Source organism: Crocodylus siamensis, chromosome 8, assembly GCF_052110815.1.
Source record: "Crocodylus siamensis isolate JL-2025a chromosome 8, ASM5211081v1, whole genome shotgun sequence".
Lineage (NCBI taxonomy): Eukaryota > Metazoa > Chordata > Crocodylia > Crocodylidae > Crocodylus > Crocodylus siamensis.
Genome location: NC_143402.1, coordinates 18,137,273 through 18,160,233, shown reverse-complemented (window position 1 = coordinate 18,160,233; position 22,961 = coordinate 18,137,273). Strand labels below are relative to the sequence as shown.

At 43.9% G+C, this 22,961-nt stretch overlaps 1 protein-coding gene across 1 annotated transcript in view; it reads right to left on the bottom strand.

Annotated features, from left to right (window-relative positions):
- Positions 1-21,996, bottom strand: part of NEXMIF (neurite extension and migration factor) — a 120,742-nt gene extending 98,746 nt beyond the window's left edge. The window contains 1 exon segment of the mRNA XM_090060306.1: positions 21,891-21,996. The gene's annotated coding sequence lies outside the window, so the exon portion shown is untranslated.
- Between the last annotated feature and the right edge of the window lie 965 nt (positions 21,997-22,961).

Genomic DNA, 22,961 nt, shown 5'->3' with positions numbered 1-22,961 from the left:
TAGACCTTTTTAGATTCCAAGCGTCCCTTGTTAAACTCAAGGCATCCCTCGGAAAATGCCAGCTTGTTTCTTGATTACAGAAAAATAAAAGCAATTTTTCAGTTCCAAAGAACTCAGAAAGACCACCATAGGTCAGAATGTTTTTAACACTATGAATTCCTATTGAAATCTTTGGATTTATCCTGGGAATCAAGTTTGCACACTTAGCAATGCTAACAGTGCAGGGCACCCCACAGCACCCCTGAAAGGATCTCAAGGCAACCTTGGTTGAAAATCACCAGTCTAGAGCAAAGGTGTCAAACTCATCCCATCCCCTTGGATTCCTCACAGGCTGGATCTGGACAGGGTAGTGGGATGGGCAGTGGGGGTTAATGCACCCCTCATCACTTACCCCCGCACTGCTCACACAGTTCTTCAAGGGGGCTCCATATCTCAGATTTTGGTGGCAGATCCCACCCCTGAATTCCCATCCCCACTGCCAACCCTGCAGGCCAGACAACACAGCTCTATGGACCATTAGTCTGACACCCTGGTTAGAAATAACAGGATTGGGGCTGATTGGCAGGAATATGTCAGTTTCAATGAAAATTTTGTCAGAAAGGTCTCTTGGGTTATATATATGGAAATGGATACAAGAGAAAGCACATGCCCTCACCCAAAAGATTCAACAGCGCTGGGCTTGGAGATGGAGGTTCAAGTGGCTGCTCTGCCTGATAGAGCAAGTTCTTCATCCCAGATTACTCTGAACCAGGCAGAGCTCTATCCTCTGGGATACAGATTCAGTCTCCCTCTTGCTGGCTGAATGAATATTTAGTGATATATACAAAGTACAACAGCTCCAACAGCAGAGACTAAGGCCAGGTTTACCGACAAGCTCCTGTAGGCATGTCTACATCATTCAGGGGTGTGAAGCGCTGTGATCTGTGACCAACATATTGTGCTGACAGAAGCCCCGTGTGTAGATGCAGTTATACCAGAAAGATTTTTTCACCAGCACTGCTATTTTACTTTTGGGGAGTGGTGGTGCAAGTAATTCCATAGGGAGAAGCTTTGCCTGTGTAAACAGTGTCCACAGAAGGAGCACATTGCTGGAGGGGTACCTACTGAGTAAAGCTATGTGAAAGCTACGAGTGCTTTTTTAGTACAGTACACTACACCAGCAAAATGCTTTTAGTGCTGGACTTATTTGTATAGTTTATTCCATCACCTTTAAGCAAAGCAAGCTATAACAAGAACCAGCACTGTTTCACCAGCATAACCATACACACATTAGGTTAGCAGTCAGCACTGTTCCCTGGTGGTGGGTTGGAATGACCCAGCTCAGATCTGAGGCAGGTGAGTGCTAGGATCTGGCTGCCACTACCACTGCTTTCCTCAGCCACCCAGCTACCCCCACTGCTGAAGCCCCAGCTTCATGGGTTGGATGCAATGGTTCTGCAGCATGGATCCAACCTGCAGGCTGTAGATTATCAACTCTCGCACTAGGGAATTTTCTGGGCACAGCTGTGGCGGTCAGAGATTATGCTGACAGAAACTTTTAGGGTAGACGAGGCCCACGAAAGAAAAGCTAAGTCTGGTGATTAGAGTACTGGGATGAGCTCTGGGAGACCTAGCTTCAAATCTATGTCTGATTCAGACTGACCTGAGGTGAAAAACTCTCATCTGAATCAGGCTAAGCACCTACTTGAATCGAGGTCTCAACATACCATGTGGTGCTTTAAGCACTGGGTCACTGATTATTTAGAGGTGTCTTCCATATCTTTTGTGAAAACATGTTTTTTGTCCTAAGGCAGAATGAAACAAATTTTGAAACCTCAACATTTTTAGTATAAAGTAGAGCTGCCTTCTGGCCAGTATTACTGAAGTCCTCATTTGGAAAAGGATTTTTTTAAATAACTCTATAGTAATCAAGTGGACATTTTAAAAATGGGGAAAATGGAGAGCAAGCAAGTTCAGGTCTATTAACCATCATGCCATTCCTTTCACAGTAAGGCTCTGAAAGCTGAAAGTAAATATGGTTGTCTGGGGGGAAGGTTGTAGTCATGATGGTCTAAGGACATAGGCAGACAAGGTTCTTTGGGTGAATCTGATATCTTTTATAGACCAATTTAAATAGTTGGAAAACAATTTTTAAGCAAGCTTTCGGGTTCAAAAACCCTTTGGATGGAATGAAAAGTAAAGAAGCCAGAGGCTGGGCTGGTATGCATTGTCACTGTTGAGTTTGGCTGCTTTCTTTTTCATGTTGTACCGTTCCCATTTCAAACAGCTGAATTAAATATCTTCCATGTTACAGGGGTGTAGGTTGTAGCCGTGTTGGTTTAAGGCCATAGGCAGACAAGGTTCTTTTGGTGAATCTGATATCTTTAATGAATCCATAATCAATATGGTTGTATAGTACTGATCTTACTTGAATGAATGGGCACCATGTACCAAAGCCAATTGGTTTCAATGCACCAAAACAAGGCAATCCAAAGAGTTCATTATACAAGGGCATGGGCAAGACAAAACAATATTCTTCTTTAAAGTGCTGCATCTGGGAAGGAAGAACTCCCAGCACACTTACAGGCTGGGCATCACTAACCTGACCAGCACTACAAATGAAAGCAGTCTGGGGGTAACAGTAGATCCCAGCATGAATATGAGCCAGCAATGCGATGCAGTAGCTGCTAGGGCCAGTAAAACTCTGGCATGCATCAATCGATGCATCTCCAGTAAATCCAAAGAAGTGATTCTCCCACTTTACTCATCACTGGTGTGGCCGCAGCTGGAGTACTGTGTCCAGTTCTGGGTGCCGCTGCACTTCAACAAGGACGTGTTAAAGCTCGAGAGGGGCCATTCGCATGATCAGGGACTTGCATGGCAAGCCATATGAGGAGAGGCTGAGGGGTCTGACTCTTCTGCCTAAAGAGGGGACCTGATTGCAGCTTGCTGCTATATCAGAGGCATACATCAGGGGTTTGGTAAACAACTGTTCACCAGGGTGCCCTGGGGTAAAACTAGAAACAACGGCTACAAACACCTGGAAGACAGTTTCAGGCTGAACATTAGGAAAAATCTTCTTTACAACTAGGGTGTCCAGACTACAGAACACGCTCCCCCCAGAGGTGGTGCAATCATCTACCCCAGAGGTCTTCGGGAGAAAATTGGATGGTCACCTGGCTGGGGTCATCTGACCCAAGACATCTTTCGTGCTCATGTAGGGGGCTGGACCCGATGATCCTTTGGGGTCCCTTCCAGCCCTATGATTCTATGAAATTATCCAATCTCCACAGAGTTACTATATATGTGGAAATGACAATAAAGGAATTGTATCCCCTGGGGTACACATGGGCATTTGTAAATGGACTTTCTAGTATACAATTATAGTAACAAAGCCAAAGCAAAAGGTCATTGTTACACTGTGCTGGAATGTCAGCAGTACTCAGCTACAGTTTTTACTCTTTCAAAATAAATGGCTTTGCTAATTGTTAGCCCCAGAAATTTTATAAGGAAGGCTACTTTCTGCACACTATTTATTGCCTACATACAAAACAAAACAAAAAAAATAGTTCAGTTCCTCACTGGGGTGAAGAGAAAAGATAGGCATGTATAAGTTTTGACTCCTAGTTCAGCCTGAGTCAAGTTTCTTAGGATTTCTTTGTATCAGTTTTTCTGCCTGTTAAATTCTCTCTTACCTCCCCTCCTGTTTTTAAAACAACCAGTTGTCTTCATATTTGTCATGCACTGTGAAAAAGTGAAGACTATATATAATAAAGCGCCACATACCAATCTTAGGTATTTCTAATGCACTCACCACCTTGGCCAGTAAACGCTACTTAAACATGATGAAACAGGGAGTGAGGAGGACAACAGGGGCAAATTAGGAGCCATCTAGGCTCTGTATGAGGCATGAGAGGTACAAAGCCCTATAGCGGGGTGGGCAAAGTATGGCATGTGGGCCATTTTAGGTGGGGACCCTAAAAAATTTAGAAAATTAATATTTATCTGCCCCTGGCTGCCTGTCAAAAATGACAGGAGCCAGCAGCAGTAGGACCCAGGGGATGCCACAGCACAACCCTGCAACAGCAAGGCCTGCCTGGCTCTGGCCCCCCAGTTGGAAGCCCCTTTCTAGTAGAGGCTTCTGGACTGGGACCATGGGGCCGTTCCCGTCTCCCTATGCCAGAGCAGGGAATTCAGGTAAAAAGGAAGGGCAGGGTGCAGGGTAGGACCACAGAAGATTGCCCCAGCCCTCAGGGCTAGGCTGGCTCCTGCGGAGTCCTGCCATCATGGCCATGCAACTGGGAGCCATGTGGCCAGAAGCTGCCACCATGCAGGCAGGAAAGTGGGGAAAGTGGCAGCGGGAGCAGGGGGGAGTGGAAGCAAGTGGGTGTGGGGGAAAGCGAGGCCAGTGCCAGCGGGGCCCAGAGTGGGGCAGCAGGAGCATGGGGCATGGGATTGCAGGGGTCTATGGAGCTGGACTGCATCAGCAGGGAGAAAGGCTGGCCTGGCTCCACAGATCCCCGCTAGCCAGGACCCCATGCTCCTGCTGTCCTGCTCTGGGCCCTGCCAGCACTAGCCCCGGGACACCGGCATGGGTTCCATGCTCCTGCCCGGCTGTCACTGGCTCCCACGTGCCCACTTGCTCCCATTCCCCCCCTCCCCAGCCCCAAAATACAGGGGGGGATCATTGTGCGCAGGCCCAACCCCACGGGCTTGCCCATCTGGGCTAAGCAGTGCAGGGCTGGCCTGTCCTATCCTGTGAAACCTGTGGCCACAGGAGGCCCTCCCACCCCCACTATCAACATTGCTGCTGCCAGCTTCTTCATTCTAAGCGTTGTAAGATGGCAAACCTTCTTCCCCAAAGGAGTACTTCGAAGGGCAAGGGGAGGGACTTCTGGTGGCAAAGGTCAGAGCTTGAGGGGTAGGACTTCTGGTCCCAAGATGGTAACCAGGGGGCAGGGCACCTGTCAAGGGGTAGGGCTACCCATGCAGTCTTCAACAGCTTGTCAAAACTCAATAAGCGGCCCTCCAACTGAAATAATTGCCCACCAATGCTCTATAGAAACACTGCAGAGTGCAGCTCCTAGGGCTAGCAGGAGAAGTAACACCAAAAAATGGTTAGGGCCAGTTATCTCACACCCCATCTACAAACTATTCATCTGTTTTCCTTCTTACTCCCATCAATACACATCCACCTCATCTGGGTATATCTACCTTCAACCTAAATAATGGCTTCACACACAACCAGCACGTACACATACACAAATGTGAATTGATGTGACTGTTGTTCCTGTGTGAACATTCATGCCAATTTGAGAGCAATACTAGCAGAGATCACCTTAAATAGTAAGGCTACCACTGACCAGCTGACACTGCATCTCATGGTAATTACCCAAACCTGTAGAAAACCATACAGAGCACTACACGGAAGGCACTTAAAGAAAACCACACTGTCCCAGCATTAATTGTACAAACACAAGGACTAGATTAGGATTCAGAGCAGCCTGTTGAATGTCAAGGTTAAGGGTAAAGATACCTAGAAAGGTCATGGTGAAAAGGAGGTAGCTGAAACTGAGAACTGATGAATGGAGGGTAAATGGGGAGATGAATACCCTGAGTGTCTTATTTCTTTGGTTTCTATGCTCTGAAGTGGTGGAACACATGGTACAGCAACCGTAACTCCATGTAAGCAAAAATTTGTAGGAAGGGAATATTATTAAATATCAGTTTTAATGCACAGCTGACCGTTACACAGAAAGTTCTATAAGCCCTCTCACCTGTAGCCATGTCACGCTGAAGTATCCAGGGTACCAGAAGAATCCCTTTTCAGTAGAAAAGCAGAATAAGTATATTAACAACACAAATGCAGGATGCTTTTGTTTTTACCCCTTCACACACTAGTTTTTCCCACTTCAGCTAAAAGAGAACTCCCATACTTTACAATACTAGCTGGCCCTTACTGTCTGTTTCAAGGGCCTGCCTATTAGAAATCATTGCTCACCTATCAAAACAGGGAACACATTGTCTAACAAGCTAGAAAATTAACGTAAAACACAACAGATTTCTGCGTGTGGATACCTCCTATGCAGACATAGCTCTTCTGTTCCAAGATTGCTTTTGCATGGTTTAGTTTTAAAGTGGACTAATCTATACTGCACAATCGCTGTGCAGAACAAAGGCATCCACCTAGAGACACAGCTAGCATGAAAGAAGTATACTTGTCCCACACAGACAAGCCCCTTCTCATATACACAAAGCTGGAAAGTGCACCAGTATATATACCAAGGAATCTCAGCAGTGTCTGGCTTATCGTACTGCCAGCTGGCTAACTAGAACACCTTATTCTTCCTAAGACACCCAATAATTCCCTCAATATTTCAGGCATGTCTTTCTGAATCTGTTTGGCCTTTCTGCTCTAAATCTGTGCGTGTACAACTGCATACACACAACCAGGCCTATTTGTGGGAAAACGAAGGAATTAATGCAGGGCTTTGGCAAGATGAAAGGGAAAACCTTAATTAAAATAAGTTTTAAAACCCATCAAGATATTTTATCTTGTTCAGATTAGCAGCCATCCTAAGCTTACACTCTGAATCTAAATGTGCTGTCTCCCTTTAGACATTGTTGGCTTTGCACATAAAGCCCTTAAGACATGAAAACCCATGGCAACCTTATAAAATAAAGAGTAAAAGTAAATTTAAACACAGTGAATAAAATTATGTAGACCTTGTAAAAAAAAACCATCCTCAGAATGTTATGGAACAGGGGGAACAATGTTAAGTATAACTCAGGAATGAACAAGGCTGTGTATGAGGACTGTCACGAGAGGTATAAGGCTCTAATTCAGTGATTCTCCATCAGGGTGCCAAGAGGTGACATAAGATCCTTTGAAGGGTGAAGTGTGAGGAGACAAGCAGGTAAATTCAGGCTTAGGCTTGTCCTGCCTGGTTGCTACCTACCCCCACTGCCCAGCCCTGCCTCACAAGGAGGCAAGCAGTGTAATAAATTAGTGTTTGAAATGGGGTACACTTCAATTCACAAAAGTTATGGAGGGGAGCCTTGAGTCTAATGCCAGGTGTCTTGAATGTAAAAAAGTTGAGAACCACTGCTCTATAGGAGTACAGAAGAGGGAACAGCACCTTGGTCCAGCAGGGGTCTGGTACTCCACCCACACAAAGAGTAAGAAGCAAATAATAGATAAGCCAGTCTTTTGACATCCCAAAGCAAGGATGGGGAATGAAACCCTTGTTACGGGTAGATCTTAACTCTTTTAAGCTATTTCTATGTTTTGAACATTAGAGTAAATCCCAGTAGAGATGGAGTAATGAGATATCATCACTATACTACAAACGCAATTTATCACATGGCTCCACAGTTTATTACAGTTATCATCCTCATACATACACACACACACACAAACACTTCCACATCTTATGTATTTAGTTGACTAGTATCTTAAGAGTTAAGCCAATAGCCTTATGACAGCTCTTCAATAACAACTGCTCTTTATCAGCTTGTTATTAATGAAATGTCCTACTACAATAGCTCCACTATCTTTTGCCCTTCATTATATGTGGTTCTTATGACATTAAATATAGAAAAGCCCCTCCTCCCCTGAATTTTTTTTCTCTCTCTTCAAGCAGGATCCCTGCTGAGTTCTAAAGAATGAGAAAAGGAGGCTTTCTGACCACTGCCTTGCAAATGCAACTCTTCCTAGAAAATTCATTCCACTACCATAGTGATGCTATTTTTCAGATCCACACTTTGGTTTCTGAATAATCCTGTTCATGATGCAGCAAACAGAATGAGAGGAAAAGGATGCAGAATCACTGAAGAAACCATGCTGTTTGACTTATTTTTGCTCTCAAACACCATCACTAGCACTTAGAGCTAGTGCATTACCCATACTACCTACCATGTACCATTAATTTCATATTGAGTTTTCTTTAGGAAAAAGAAGAACCAAATCAATTTCTAGGGAGGATAAACTTGCAGCTAAAGGGAAAAACTACAATTACACTTTTCAGCCATGAAAAGTAAATCAGATGGTGCTGAAATCCCAGCAGAAAACACAGATTAATTAAAGTCTGCACTTTCTAAATCTGTTATTCAACTAAACACAGCTGTTAAAAATGATGCCTTTGCTGTAATTTTCATGTACATTCATACTGCTGAAATACAGTGAGAAAAAAATTATTAAGGGGATTTGGCTAGCTATTGAAGTTGTATAAGAAGCACACATATATATGCTCAAACGAGACAAGATTTTGTTTCCTGGCTTATTTATTTATTTCATTTTCCATGCCAAGTGGAATAGGCTTCTGCTGTATTACCCTATTCCTTCTCCCTCTCTGCCCCTCCAGCAAGTACTAGAACCCAGCAAGACGAGGGTGATTGATTCCGACTCACTCATTTTGACAGGTTCAGCTCCTCAACTTCATTAGCAATTCAAGGGATAAAGAGTGGGGTTTGTTTTTTGTTTTTTTAGGAAGATGGCATCACTGCTTCTGGCAGAAATGGAAATCCTAGGAACAGCTAAGAAAGATTAGGCAGGGGTTTTCATTAGGCAACTTAGAGAACAGCCACTCTAATAACAAACAGCTCCCAGGAATGAGATCTGTCTACACAATACAGCAGGGCAGATCCTCAGCTGGAGTAAAATGACCCAGCGTCCATGAAGTCACTGGAGGTAAATTCTCAGCTAGTACAAATTACCTTATGTGCAGGTCTTGTAAGAGTAAGGTGGAAACTACACCTGTTCACTGATGTTGTAAATTTAGAGCACAGATTAACACATTGACTTGGTAAACATAGTTTCATAGTTCGTAGTCAGAAGGGACCTGAGCAGATCATCAAGTCCGACCCCCTGCCATGGTAGGAAAGAGTACTGGGGTCAAATGACCCCAGCAAGGTGTTCATCTAGCCTCTTCTTAAAGACTCCCACGGTAGGAGCCAGCACCACTTCGCTTGGAAATTGGTACCAGATCCTAGCCGCCCTGACTGTGAAGTAGCGCCTCCTGATATCTAGCCCAAATCTACCCTCTGCCAGCTTGTGACCATTATTTCTAGTCACTCCTGGTAGTGCTCGGGGGAACAGGGACTCCCCCAGTGCCTGCTGGTCCCCCCTGACTAGTTTGTAAACGGCCACTAGATCCCCCCTCAGCCTTCTCTTGTGGAGGCTGAACAGGTTCAGGTCCTGTAGCCTCTCCTCATAGGGCCTGCCCTGCTGCCCCTGATCATGCGGGTGGCCCTCCTCTGGACCCTCTCCATGTTGTCCACATCCCTTCTGAAGTGTGGCACCCAGAACTGGATGCAGTACTCCAACTGCGGCCTGATCAGCGTTGCATAGGAGGGGGAGGATCACCTCCTTGGACCTGCTCAAGATGCATCTGCATTAACAAGGTGCAGATGGTCTCCCTGACCGCGTCCCCACACTGTCGGCCCATGTTCATTTTAGCATCAATGATGACTCCAAGATCCTTTTCTGCCTCTGCACTGACAAGAAGGGAGTTCCCCAGCCTGTAGGTACGCTGCTGGTTCTCCCTCCCCAGGTGCAGCACCTTGCACTTGTCAGTGTTGAAACCCATCCTGTTCTCATCCGCCCACCCCTGTAACCTGTCTAGGTCTGATTGTAGCCTATTCCTCCCTTCTAGCATGCCTACTTCCCCCCCCCATCTTAGTGTCATCTGCGAATTTGAACAGGGTGCTTTCTACCCCCTCGTCCAAGTCACTGATGAAGATGTTGAACAGTGCAGGCCTGAGGACCGAGCCCTGCAGAACCCCACTGCCCACATCCATCCAGATCGAAAATGACCCATCCACCACCACTCTCTGGATGCGGCCCTCCAGCCAGTCGGCGACCCATTTGACTGTGTAGGTGTTGACACCACAGTCCCCCAGTTTCTTAATGAGAACAGGGTGAGAGACAATGTTGAAGGCCTTCCGAAAGTCCAGGAAGACTATATCCACTGCTACCCCTGCATCTAAGGATTTTGTGACCTGATCATAAAAGGTCACCAGGTTGGTCTGACAGGACCTGCCTCTAATGAACCCGTGTTGGTTGCCCCTAAGCATAATCTCCCCTGCTGGCCCCTCATGAACATGCGCCAGGATAATTCTCTCAAAAAGCTTACCCAGGACTGAGGCAAGACTAACTGGCCTAGTTTCCTGGGTCCTCCCTCCTCCCTTTTTTGAAAATGGGAACCACTTTTCCAGTCCTCTGGCACCACACCAGAGCACCACGAGCGCTCGTACAGCCGTGCCAGGGCTCCTGCAATGACCTCTGCTAATTCCCTCAGCACTCTGGGGTGGAGATTGTCCGGACCAGCTGATTTAAATAAATCCAGTCCCTCCAGAAGTTCCCTGACTAGATCCTCACTGACCCTAGATGTGGGTGTGCCTCCCCGGGGGTCTACGGAGGTCCTGGTGTGTGTGTGTGTGGCGGGGGGGTGACCTGGTCCCTGCTCAGGAAAATGGAGGCAAAGAAATTGTTAAATAGGTTAGCTTTGTCGTCTGGTGTGATGACCAGATTTCCTAGCATGTCTTGGAAACACTTAGATCAACTGACCAACCACTGTCAACCCTAACTATTTTTCATGGACCAACATGCACCCTTACATTCAAAATATTAACTGAAGGGCAGAGGAAGACAGAAAACCAGTGTGATCCATGGAGCACTTAGAGGTCACCAATGGTCCATGGATTCCTGGGTCAAATACTGCACAATGCACATCACAGTATTTTTCTGGGCACAGTTCCAGTTCCAGTTTTTTCCTAAGCAACAGCCATCTATAAACCAGATATAATTCTAGATTACTTCACAGAGGTGTCTGAGGCAATTAATTCATTAACACCTATTATGCCTTGAGGTCCTAACTCTTAAGTATGTCATAATGGTTCCTCTAGAGGCCTGACTCAAAGCCTTTTAAATGGGAAGACTCCCATTGATTTCAGTGGACTTTATATCAGGTTCTGTTTGCATATATACCACTTCAGTAACCAGAATCTAATTTAACCTTAGCACGTTGAGCAACAAAGATGGTATAAGGAATAAAACTCAGCTTCCTTTATGAAAATGCCCCAAAGTCTCTGTCTAACCACTCTCATCCTCTCACTCAGTGGGGGGGTTTGCACACAGTATACAAAACTGCTAGCGCACGGCTCCCAGTGACACATTGTCATGTGTGAAAAAACATGACATGCCTGAAACAAAAGCTTTCTTCTCTTTTTTTTTTCATTCCAACTCTACATCAGCGATCAAAGTACAGAGCTGCTTGCTCTGTCACAGAGGGAAGTGAAATTGCCATGATTTGAATGCAACCTAAAATGCACTCTGCAATTCAACTCAATCATTATAAACTTACTTCATAGCTCTGACACAGCTGTTCCTCCCCTCCAGAACAGAAAATAATACTTGAACCTCGCTTCCTTTCAAAGAGAAAGAAAGCATAGGAAAGAGCCCTCACTTCCCTTGAATCTTTTGGAAATAATTTTAGATTTAAATGTAATCAGCATTATCTAATACAGCTAGGTATTCATATTAATAGTAGGAGTGGCCACTCATGACTGAATGTGCCTGATCTCATCTGATCTTAGTAGCTGAACAGCCTGGAACCCAGCTTGTTCTTGGGTGGACACCCTGGAAACCCAGGCGTCAAACACAAGCCAAGGAATTTTGGTGGTGCACTTGGTAAATACTAGACCACAGAAACAAAAATAGCTAGACTTCATTCAGTGCCATCTTTACAGCTGAACTGACAGACACGAATAAAGGAAAGGTGTATTAGATGTATTAGTTGCAACTCTGGGCATTGGCAGATGTGCAGCTCCCCAGTCTAACTCACGATGCTTCACAGAAAGAGCCACGGCATCCCAACCCAACAGGCAGGGGGGCTCCAAATCACCCACCCGCAGTCCAGCTCAGGCTGGGCAAACCCCAGCCCACAGCTGCCTCCTCCTCCAGTCCTGCAGACAGTATCAGGGCTGCAGCTGGGAAGCATCAGCCCAGCCCTGCTTGTGCACAGGAACACTCTGCTTGCAAGCAGGATGGAGGCTTTGGAGCTCTTTCATCTGAACTCTCACATAATGAAAGTTAATTTGTTGTGTGAATGGGCCCTTCTTTAAAGCACTCTGCAGCCCTGCACTTCTGTCAGGGCACAGCTGTATAATGCTGTCAAGGGGTGAGTCATGTAATAAATGCCACTTCTATCAACAGCTTGTCATAATGTTGGTTGTAAAGCCAGTCAGAATTTAAGCCTGTGCCCATTTCTCCTCAAAACTACACCCCCAAATGAATTCTTGATAAGGGTTTAAGACCCCCAACTCAACGCTGTACTAACTGAACAAGACTCCAGTAAAAATGTGTGTTTTCAACTCTGAAACCTTATTTTGAGGAAAATGAAATTTGACAGAAAAGAAAGAAGCTTTTATGAAGTTATTTCCTTTAATACTTCTCACAATTTTGACCTGACAAAATCCCTTTAAAAGCTTAATTTAAAATAAACACAGGATTGATTTCTCAAATTCCAGTTTTTAAGAAAACAGAAGAACCTTTAGTTTCTTGAGGGACAGCATACATTTAGATATATATACAAAGAAACATACATTGGGCTATGAAGCAGTTTCAGAAACTCCCTGACCAGGACAGACTTGAGGACATCAGATTTTGTCATTATTGCTGGCTTCTGAATAGCACATTTTGGTCAACATGCTGCACTACATTTCCTCAACTACCTGGGGAAAAAAAATACCCTCCACATGCAATTAAAATCAAGAGTGTATCATTAAAGAATAGCAGTTATATTACTGCATGGATAAGCAAGATACATTGAAAGCGAAGTATCTCCTACAACCTACTGTTACAGGGTAAAGATTTTATTAAAAAGAAATATGAAAAGCTTACATTTTGATCTTTTCTCAAGAGCCAGATATAGTTTAATTAGCTTGATAGCATTATGTAAGCAGAGCAGGGAAAACACCATTATTGCCATATCCCACTAGCTAGTGATACAACCTTGATATCTAGAGCAATAGTTCTTAACTCTTTTAGACTCGAGGCACCCCTGAACAGACTTGAAGCACCCCTTAGGAAAGGCCAGCTCTTAGTTTTCACCCTTTTTTTCTTGCTCGCAGAAAAAGAACAGACGTTTTCCTGTTGCAAAGATCTCAGAAAGACCACAACTCTGGATTTCTGTTTGAAATCTTTGGGTTTATCTTGTGAATCATGTTGGTGAATCTAACAGAGCTAACATCTCAAGGCACCCTAGAATGCTATGGCACCCTGGTTAAGAATCACTGCTCTAGTGAGATTTTCTTAGAAAAGACACCATTGATAACAACCAGGCTTTCCCACCTCCTCCCCAGTCAGTTTCTTCATAATTTTACCCTAACCATTTCCCTTCAGCTACTTAGTTTGAATCAGCAGCACTCCTATTTTCCCCTCCCTTTACACTGCTTAAATAATAAAAAAAACAACAGTAGTAGAAATCAAACTAGATGTGAACTTGGGTTTATTTAGCCCATGATCTTTCACAATGTTCCTTAGAGGGAGGGAAATCAGTTTGAGCTAAATATTGCCGCAATATAATCTGTCTGTTAAAATATATCATTTTTGTAAGAATACATTTGGAGTATAATAGCATAAGTGAGAATTACAAATAGGTATCTATAATCTGCCACAATATAATTATTAAGGAAGATAGACTAGCCTTAGTATTCAATAGAAGAAAGTTATTTGTGCATTAATGATAATGAAATGTAAAATGCATCTGTAATTTCTACTGAAATGTACTGCAGAAAGTCAACTTAGTGTGTGTCACTTGGTTAATATTGTTCTTATTCTTGTGTTTGCAATGACAGCAAAATGCTTCTTAGCTCCAGCTCCTGGGATATATACAAATATGATTAAACAGCTCACAGTACAACAATGCATTAATTTGCCCAAGCATTACATTTTGATATCTGACACATTTTCATGGTTTATTTTACCATCTGAAAGGTGGTTATTTTGGGATCTTGGTTTATAGCAACGAGGTTTAGTGCATTAATTCCCAATCATTTTTTGTATTCCACTGTCAGCACCTCTCAGGCTTCTGTGACTCTAGGTTCCTTCTACCTGGCATAATAATGAGCTTTTGTGCTCATTTCATATACTAGCCCATGATTTAGCTTGGACTCTGCCAGAGCCAGAGATGGGGTATCTGTAAGGATAACCTGCACTTCACAAATGCTAGGAGTTTATACAACTGAATGTGAGACGGAAGGCACTGGCTGGCACAGGAAAGCTATTCATCTGGTAAAACAGTTACCTGAAAGGATTGAAACCCACTGGATTTCTGATCCTGAATAAAATTATCAACATGAGAGAAATGAAGCATACAGAACTAATCAGTGTTAAACAGCATAGCTACTGGGGTAGACCAAAAGGTGCTGAGAAATCTGGCATCCAGAGTGGAAAAAATAAAGGGAAATAATTAATATCTTCTCTGCTGAAGATGATTGGGATGCATCCTCTACAACAATAATAGTAACTTGGAATAATCAGAGGTTATTAGTACATTCACAGCTAAATCTCCCATCAAGTTAAATTGACTCAGTTTGAAAGGGGGAAGGGAGCTGCCAGATTGGTTTTAGACAGATGTGCATCTCTCCCATCCTGAATCACACTGAACGTGCCAAGCTCCTGATCGAGCAAACTGAAGTTTCTGACATGAAGAAAAAACCTGCAGGATTTCAATAACTCTGGCACTGCTCAGAAGGGAATGAGGAAGGTTGCTATGCAGAAGGAGGGGTAAGAACAGTCCGACAATCAGAAACAAGTATTAAACTAGAAATGCTTGCTGGAGTCATGATCTCTGAGTAGTATAATTGAAAGGAGCTGCTGGTAAGCTCTCTCCTTCCCATAGGTGCCACCACAGTCAGTAGAATCATTATCCAGAGCAGCGGTACTCAAACATAATTTGCACAGGTACACTCTTGCTAGGAGAGCTGTGCCTGGTTTCAAGGCAATCTCCCTTTACTGTCTGTCCCAACCCAGTCCACTCATCTTATGTCCTTTTCCCTCCACTGCTGTGCCTCTGCCAAGTCCCTCATCTCGTATCACTCACTGCTTTGCTGGCTGGGAAAAACATCCGTCTCACCTGGATGCTCTCAGTTGCTCTGGAGTCATCCTGTCCAGATACAAATCCACCATTTAAATGGATTGTCACTGTCCTTTTGAATTTTGACTCGAGAGGAATTTGGACACCTGATTATTCAGCAGTCATACCCTGTCCTCAACATGGTTTTCAATTTCATTGCCTCTTGGGGGAAAGAGCATGTACAGACTCACCATGGATTCTAGCCACCACAAGGCAAAAATGTAGCAGGGAAATGAAGAAGATGTACAATCAAGGCCCAGTCCCATGGCACACTAAGGGAAAGGAGTGCTACCAGGGTTATAATACTGTGAAGGACAATCACAACACCTCTAGGCTCATTCCCAGGGTCTGCAGGTACTTTCAGGATGTATTTTGGAAATGCCATTGCTAAGCCACTGTATTGTGTAGACATCACTGAAGAAAACCCTGCTGAGGCCAGCCATGACACTAAATAGTAATAAATCAGTCCTTGGATCTCCTTGGCCCATGGCTCCCAGAGGAAGGTGCAGTCCTGGAGACCTAGGGAGTGACCAAATAATAGTCCAATGACCCAACTGCATCACAAGAAAAACCCAAACTTTGGAAGGGACAGTTTCCAACAAGCATTGCATGGTATTTTAAGGTTATGGGAAAGGAGTTTTAAACAACCTGTTTCCAGGAATCATACAAGCACTGACATATTTGTGTACAGTCCCTTTGTCTCTTGGGTATTTAAACCCCCTTACCCTATACTCAAAAGGTCAGTCACACCAAAGAATGTGCAACACACTCTTGTTTTGCTTTCTTATACTGCAGCCCCCACTAATCTCGTCATCTTCCTTTTCCAAACCCCTCTTTACTCTGGGCATTATTGCCATCATGGTGGTATCATGGGGGATAACCAGAAGCATTTGAAAGTAAAAGCCCTATTTACAGTAACAGCAAACATGGAAAAGAAAAAGCAAAGAAATCATTTATATAGGTCACATTTCTTTAATATCCTCTGCTTTTAGCCTGTGTGAGTTGCTATGAGGCAACTCAGAAAAGCCACAGCACAAAACCATTGCAAAAAAAGAGAAAATATAAGGTAAGGCACTGTCAGGATTTAGCTTATCATATGCAAAAAAAGCGGGGCAGGCGGAAAAACGGCATGTTTCTGGATCACGGTTTCATTAATGCCCTCAGTTTTCAGGTAATGAGAGTTATTAGGAGGTAAATTGCCCAAATCAGGCTACACAGATATAAACAATACCTTCAGGCACTTCAAGAAACTCATCCCCTTGTTTTGCTCCTGCAGAATAGCATTTCCTTTGCAGTATGCTTTATGCTACTCCTTGAATGTTACAAAGAGAGCGTAGGCCAAAAGTCATGCCCTATTTCAGCGTGGAGACGATATGACAGTTTGTTGTTTTCTTCCAGCAGCTCCATCACAGTTGACAACAACCTGGCATGCTCTCACCCTTTTTCACCTGAGTAGTCAAAAAATGTGGCTCTTAAGGTTGCTCCAGTTAGAAGGAACAATCCATCAGCTAGCCCTTGACCCAACAACTCTATCTCTCTAGGCTTTTTATTCCAGGCCACACTCAGTGCTTGTTCAGCCTATGTTCGGTTCTTTACACTTTCTGTCCGCTGCTGTGTCGTTTCTCCCACAGACTCCTCTACTCAAAACAATATCCAGCTATGTCATGTAGAGTTCAAATTTCTAGGTGGCCTCACCTGAACCGCTAATTTGGGCAGTAACATGCACCTGTGTTTGAGCTGAGGACCACAACTGTTCAAAACAAGTTTTACTCTCTTCTACAACCACCAGATCTTAAATGAAAAACAGCAGTTGCATCTGCTGCTTCAATGACAACTTAGAAACTGTCTGAGAACAGTCTGAACATGCCCACTGGCGACACATCAGGGGATATAGAGGGCCATGTGCCCCCTCAGATTTCTATGCCAACAGTGGGGTGCAGGGCTGCAGCCTGGCTGGACCAGCACCAAGTATGATTCACCTCCGGGGCCCAGCCGGCAGGACCCAGCATGGGAGGGCAGAGTGGGGCAAACAGACTTGGTGCTGCCATTACTGCCACCACCACCAGGAGCCCCATATGCCAGCTGTACCACCGTAGCTGCCAAGGTGAAGCACCCCCTGCCCAACTGGTTGCAGCGGGGGTGGCAGAAGTGCAGAGTTGTGCCTGGACCAGCCCTGCACCACTGGGGCAGGTACCAAGCTCTGGAAAGCCCCACACACCTACCACCTGCCTCAGACACTGGAGCACTGGAGTCTGGGGGCAGAGGGCAGCTGGAGGCCCCCTCTGGCAGGGCTGGGGAGAACAGGGGGTTGCGGGTTGGGAATGAGGGGTACTGGCAGGACTGGGGGAGGGGGTGGCGCCATGGTGGTTGGTTGTGGGTCATGCTGCCAGGGCGGGGGGCGGCTGCAGGGAGAGCCAGTAGGGCAGGCTGGGCCAGAGCAAGCGAGTGGAAGTGACACTGCCAGAGCTGTGGGAGGGTCTGCAGGAAGAGCTGGCTGGGGGTAGGGCAGGGGTGTGTGGGTGGGCAACTTGGGGCAGTAGGTTGGCAGCAAGTTGGGGGTAAGCAGAGGCTGCAGGTTGGGATTGAGGGGCACCAGCCTATCAGGGCTGCTCAGCACCACAAAGCAGCAAGACGGCAGCCATAACTGGACCCATGTCCTGGTGAACAAAGGGGGCAGCACGAGCTCTGATTTTCCATGATAAATAAAACAGAATCAAATGCCAAAATATATAGATATTTATAATTTATTTTATTATAATGATTGAGGCACTGGTAGGCTTCCAAACTGCTTTTAAGTTGTAAATATATCTATAAAACATTGTGTTCAGCTGATGTGTATATATACACACACACACACATACATACATACACACACACACCCATACATACATACATATATACATATCTATATACAGACATATCTATATCTATCTATCTATCTATAAATAAATATATATATATATATATATACACACACACATATACATATATATACACAGAGAGAGAGAGAGAGAGAGAAAGAAAGAGAGAGAGAGAGAGAGAGAGAGAGAGAGATAGCGGCATTTCATTTTAATCATGGAAAATGTGGATTTGGGGTTTTTTTAATTAGAGAATTTTGGATCTTTTAACAGAGAAAATCCCTAGTTATTACTTGCCTCTGCTGTTTCTCCTTTTCATTTTAATAGCAGTCTGCAGCCACTACTAGCAATTCTCCTCACACCAGAGCTCCAAATGTCATCTCAAAGGGGATATATTTTGAACACATCTCACCATCTCCAAGCTCACCCAAGACTGGGAAGAGCCGATGGGAATGGAATTCTAAAATCAAGCAGAAAGTAGTATGTTATCATTGATGGCATGAAGACCACAATTTGAACAGCAACTACTTGCTCTTTACCTTATGACCTTGTGAAGACAAAGGACAGAGGTACTATCATTACCTAAATGCTTGATTAAGCTATGTTGGGGGAAAAGGGACTGAGAAGATGACATATGTTTAGAGACCTCTTGAGAACATCAGAGAGGAAAAGGAATATGTGGTAGCAAGGGTAAACAGTGTTTGAGAAGGGAGGGCAGGAAAAGGCCACACAGGCAAAGCTGATAAGCTTGAGGCTGTGGCAAACAGTCCACCTACAGAACATAGTATCTTGGTGGTCAAGGACCCATAAGGACCATGCATCCCTAACCTGTCTTCTGCCTCTGAAACATCTACAAGGTAGGACACATCTTTCAGTGCAAGAGGGCTCAGAAACAGGCCCTATTCCATTCCATGCCCCAGGATAGTAGTTTTCATCAGGTTCAATAAAGATAGAAATGCATGAAGAAGAAGAACTAATTTTTTTTTTTATAGAGCAGTAGGCAAGCCTTTGTACTCCCTCGGTCTCTGACCAGGGGCGCATCCAGAGCTAGTGTGGTGGTGCAGCCACACCCCTCTTTGGCTGTGCCCACATGTGCATGTCCTGCTGGGCACAGGCTCTACCCAGAGTTCCTGCTTTCAAGCAGCTCTGGAGCTTACTGCTCTCTACTCTTCCCCTCCCTACTTCTCCCATGCTCCCCAGCCAGCAACATGCAGCCCCTGCTTTCAGTTAGTTTTGGAGGCTCCATGCTGTCACTGTCACAGCTCATCCTGTCTTCTCCTTTCCCTGCTGCTGACTTCAGTAAGGGTGGGGGAAAAGGAGAAAGGAGAGAAAGAGCAGCAGTCTCCAGAACTGCTTAAAAGAAGGAACTCTGGACAGCCCACATGTTGGTGAGCTCAGAGATCATAGTATACACAGAGCTCCAGCTGGAGCTGCTCAAAGTTCACTGGCATCCAGGATCACAGCAAGGGACAGCAGCCACATCCCTTCCAGCAGTGTGGCATGGGTGAAATGAGCTCTCTTCACTAATGGATCAACCCATGTCTGTAACCAACAAACAACTCTCCCAATTTCTAACTTTCTCAGTTTTTTAAGTTGAAGAATATTTCTGTAACTTCTACCACAGTAAGAACAATAAAGAAAAGTACTGAACACTGGGTGAGATCCCCATATGACCAGGACTCTCACTCCTCAAGATGCAGAGAACAGTTTTGGACATCCTGCTTACACAGTTGTGATCTTTAAACTCCCAAATTGTTCAGGTTTTCACTCTGTATGTTCTTGGCTAATTTCAAGTTATTATGTTGATAGTTTCAGTACCTTAAAAGTTACATATTAAAGTAGTTGTGGCTACTGTATTTATTAAACCAGTATATTTACATATCTTTGTACCCATGGTTGTGTATATCACTGAAAATGCCTCTCTCCGATGCATACTTATTTATGCTATTATACATGCCAAACATGCACTAGTTTAAAATGCCATTACATCTCATACTAAGGTAGACCCATACTTCACAAGTAGGTTTCCACCTACTCCTTGCCGATTAAGATAAGCACCTATTTCCTACTATGGCAGGCATTCTATAGCCAGCTTTCCATACATATTTCATACTAACAGGCTCATACTTTTCCCCATGAATCTTGCCACACATTTCTCTCTGTATTGCTTACTGAAATACCCAAGTATCTCACATATAGGCAGGCTAATCTTAAGCATGACAGAAGATACATACTACGGCAGTTGCACTGGTCACAAAAGTATGAGCACAATGCATCCCAGGCTCTTCCCTTGAGAAGTTGCAGTGGTCAATAGAGGTCTACTCTGGCTGTTCTAAATGTTCAGAAAATTCCCCAACTCAACACATCCCTCCATCCACAAGCCTTCTGCAAAGGCTAAGCAAAACATAGCAAGCAACCATGCTATGAGAAAAACCTCTAATCAGCCTCAGCCCAAGCACTGTACTCTTTCATCTGTCTTTCAGTCTTCCAAATAAACTTCCCACTATTCATTCTGCAGCTAGTAAGGTGATAGTTAAGTAGTTCTTTTCCACTGTCCAAGTCTCCATTAAAATGCTTCAGCATCCAACTAAGTAGAATCTCCCAGCTGATCAGAATGGCAAATATCATTAACATCTACAGAGGTTGAAGCAATAGTTAACTTTTGTTTTGGAAAAGTTAGAAACAAAAGACTCAGACCTTTCCAAACCATCTTATGCTGATACTAGAGAACCACCAGTGATTGACTATAGAGAACCATAGAGAAATATAGCTTTTTGCTGATTAACTCTGAGCCCTGATGAAAGGAAAACAGGCATGTACCATGAATCACTGACCCCCGTAAAACTGAGTCCCCAGCCTATAGGCCTAAAAATAATCCTCTGTGCATTGCCTAGTTTTATGGCAAAGGTAAAAGATCACATCCATGACATCTCCCTCCATAAATTATTTGCCAACCCCAAAATATTCATTTACTTACTGGCAGCAGTTGGAGTAATAACTAAAATGTTTCTAGTCTACACTTTAGATTTCAGCTGCTATAAAACTGTGTTAGTCAGTCATAAAAAGAAAAGTGAGCTCCCAGACCAATGGCTGAACCAACAGAAGCCCCTAATGCTCATACAGCTATCCCTACAGAAATGCACTGTTTTGGTATAGGTTGTTTCGCTTGTGAGGTGTGGCTTTTACTATACCAGCACGAAGCCCAACTTTGCCAGTATATTCTACACTCACGCTAGAAGTACTTTCATAGCATAATGCATCGTATTCACCTACTGGTCAAGTACTCATAGTTTAAACATAGCTATAATCTTGTATACTGTATAGACCAGGGGCAGGCAATTATTTCGGGTGGAGGGCCGCATACTAAATTTTGGGAAGCCATTGAGGACCATGTGACAGACAGCCAGGGGCAGATAAATATTAATCTTCTAAATTTTTCAGGGGTCCCATGGGCCGGATAGAATGGGCTGGCAGGCTGCATCTGCCCCACGGGCTGCATTTTGCCCACCCCTGGTATAGACGCTGAGCAGAGGAGTTAGCAACTGGAGAACAAAAAGGGCTTTGTACCTCCATGTTCTTCTGTATTAAAAAATTGGTTTAGCATAATGGTTACAAAGATTCAAATCCAGTTTTCTAAATCAAAAAGGGAACTGTGCTGACCTGCCATTATAAAAAGAAAAAGGCCTGCTGGATTGTCAGAACCACAGTAGTAACTTGACTCTCTACAGGGAAACTAACTGAGAAATCAAAATTATATTTTAATATGATGTATTTTACTGTAAAGATCTGCTCTCTATCCTCATACAAATAACAAGGCAAGATGATTTCAATTTTAGGTACAGAAAAAAGCATGTAAGAAAACAGAAATAAAAATGTATCGGCTACCCCACTGCTATTCTCTGTAGTTATATTTTACCTGGCTTTTTCCATGGGTCAGGTAGCCAGGTCTGCATGAGGTCCAATCTCCTTGAGGTATCATTAAAATCCGGTTTTTGTATTATTTCAATCTCATAAATGAGTTTCTAAAGTTAAGAAAAAGCTCATTAAAAATACAAACACAAATAAAATTAATAGGCACTGCATACATCCCAACAGAAACCCAAACCATACAGAAAAACCTGTGCAAAAACTATGCATTTCCCTTATTATATTGAACAGCTGACTCTAGCTATAAAGACAAAATCCACAAATTTGGAATAATTTATGCTAAGTGTCTTTGAAGGTTATGGCATCTTTTGAAGATAAATGCAGAGACACTTAACATTGCCTGGTATATGGCTACATGGTATGGAGATGTTATGTGATATAGACAACCCAGACTCATTAGCTACTTTATACAAAATTCACATCATTTCCTGCAAGCAGAGAGACCACATCAGTAATTCTTCATGCAAAAAAGAAATATGAACCTTAAAGAGATTCCAGTGCTTTATGAAGAAATGCAAGAAATACATCTATTTAGTACAGTTTGGCACATGTTCACATCCGACTGTGAGTTTTTTCCCCCTATTCTGTTTTTCTTTTCTTTTTTAAATACTAAAGCACCTAAGAGGTCATTTACTCACAATGATTATTTCTCATCCGAAGTCAAGAAGAGTAGTAGGGGCTTCTGTTTGGCAGAGGTATTCAGCATCAAGGACCTGATCGCAAGGGCAGTTGAAGGTACTCTGCAATATCAGGTTGCTGGGGTGGTCTTATTCTAAGGAGAAGCCTATCAGGACTTGGAAGCTGGAGAAATGAGGAAAGTCAGTTTGTCACTGGATGTCATGAAAGGGCTTCTACAGCAAGAAACGTGTAAAGAGCAGAGGAGTTAGCAACTGGAAGTGTAAAGAACAGGTAGCTATTGGGTTCTCATTGAGTACAATAGATTTAGGAGGGTTAATAGCTGGAGTGTTGGCTTCGGACACTGATAAGGTGGCTGTGCACTTCTTACATAACAAACTCCAACCAACACCGCACCTTGGAAGACTACCACCTATTAAAAACC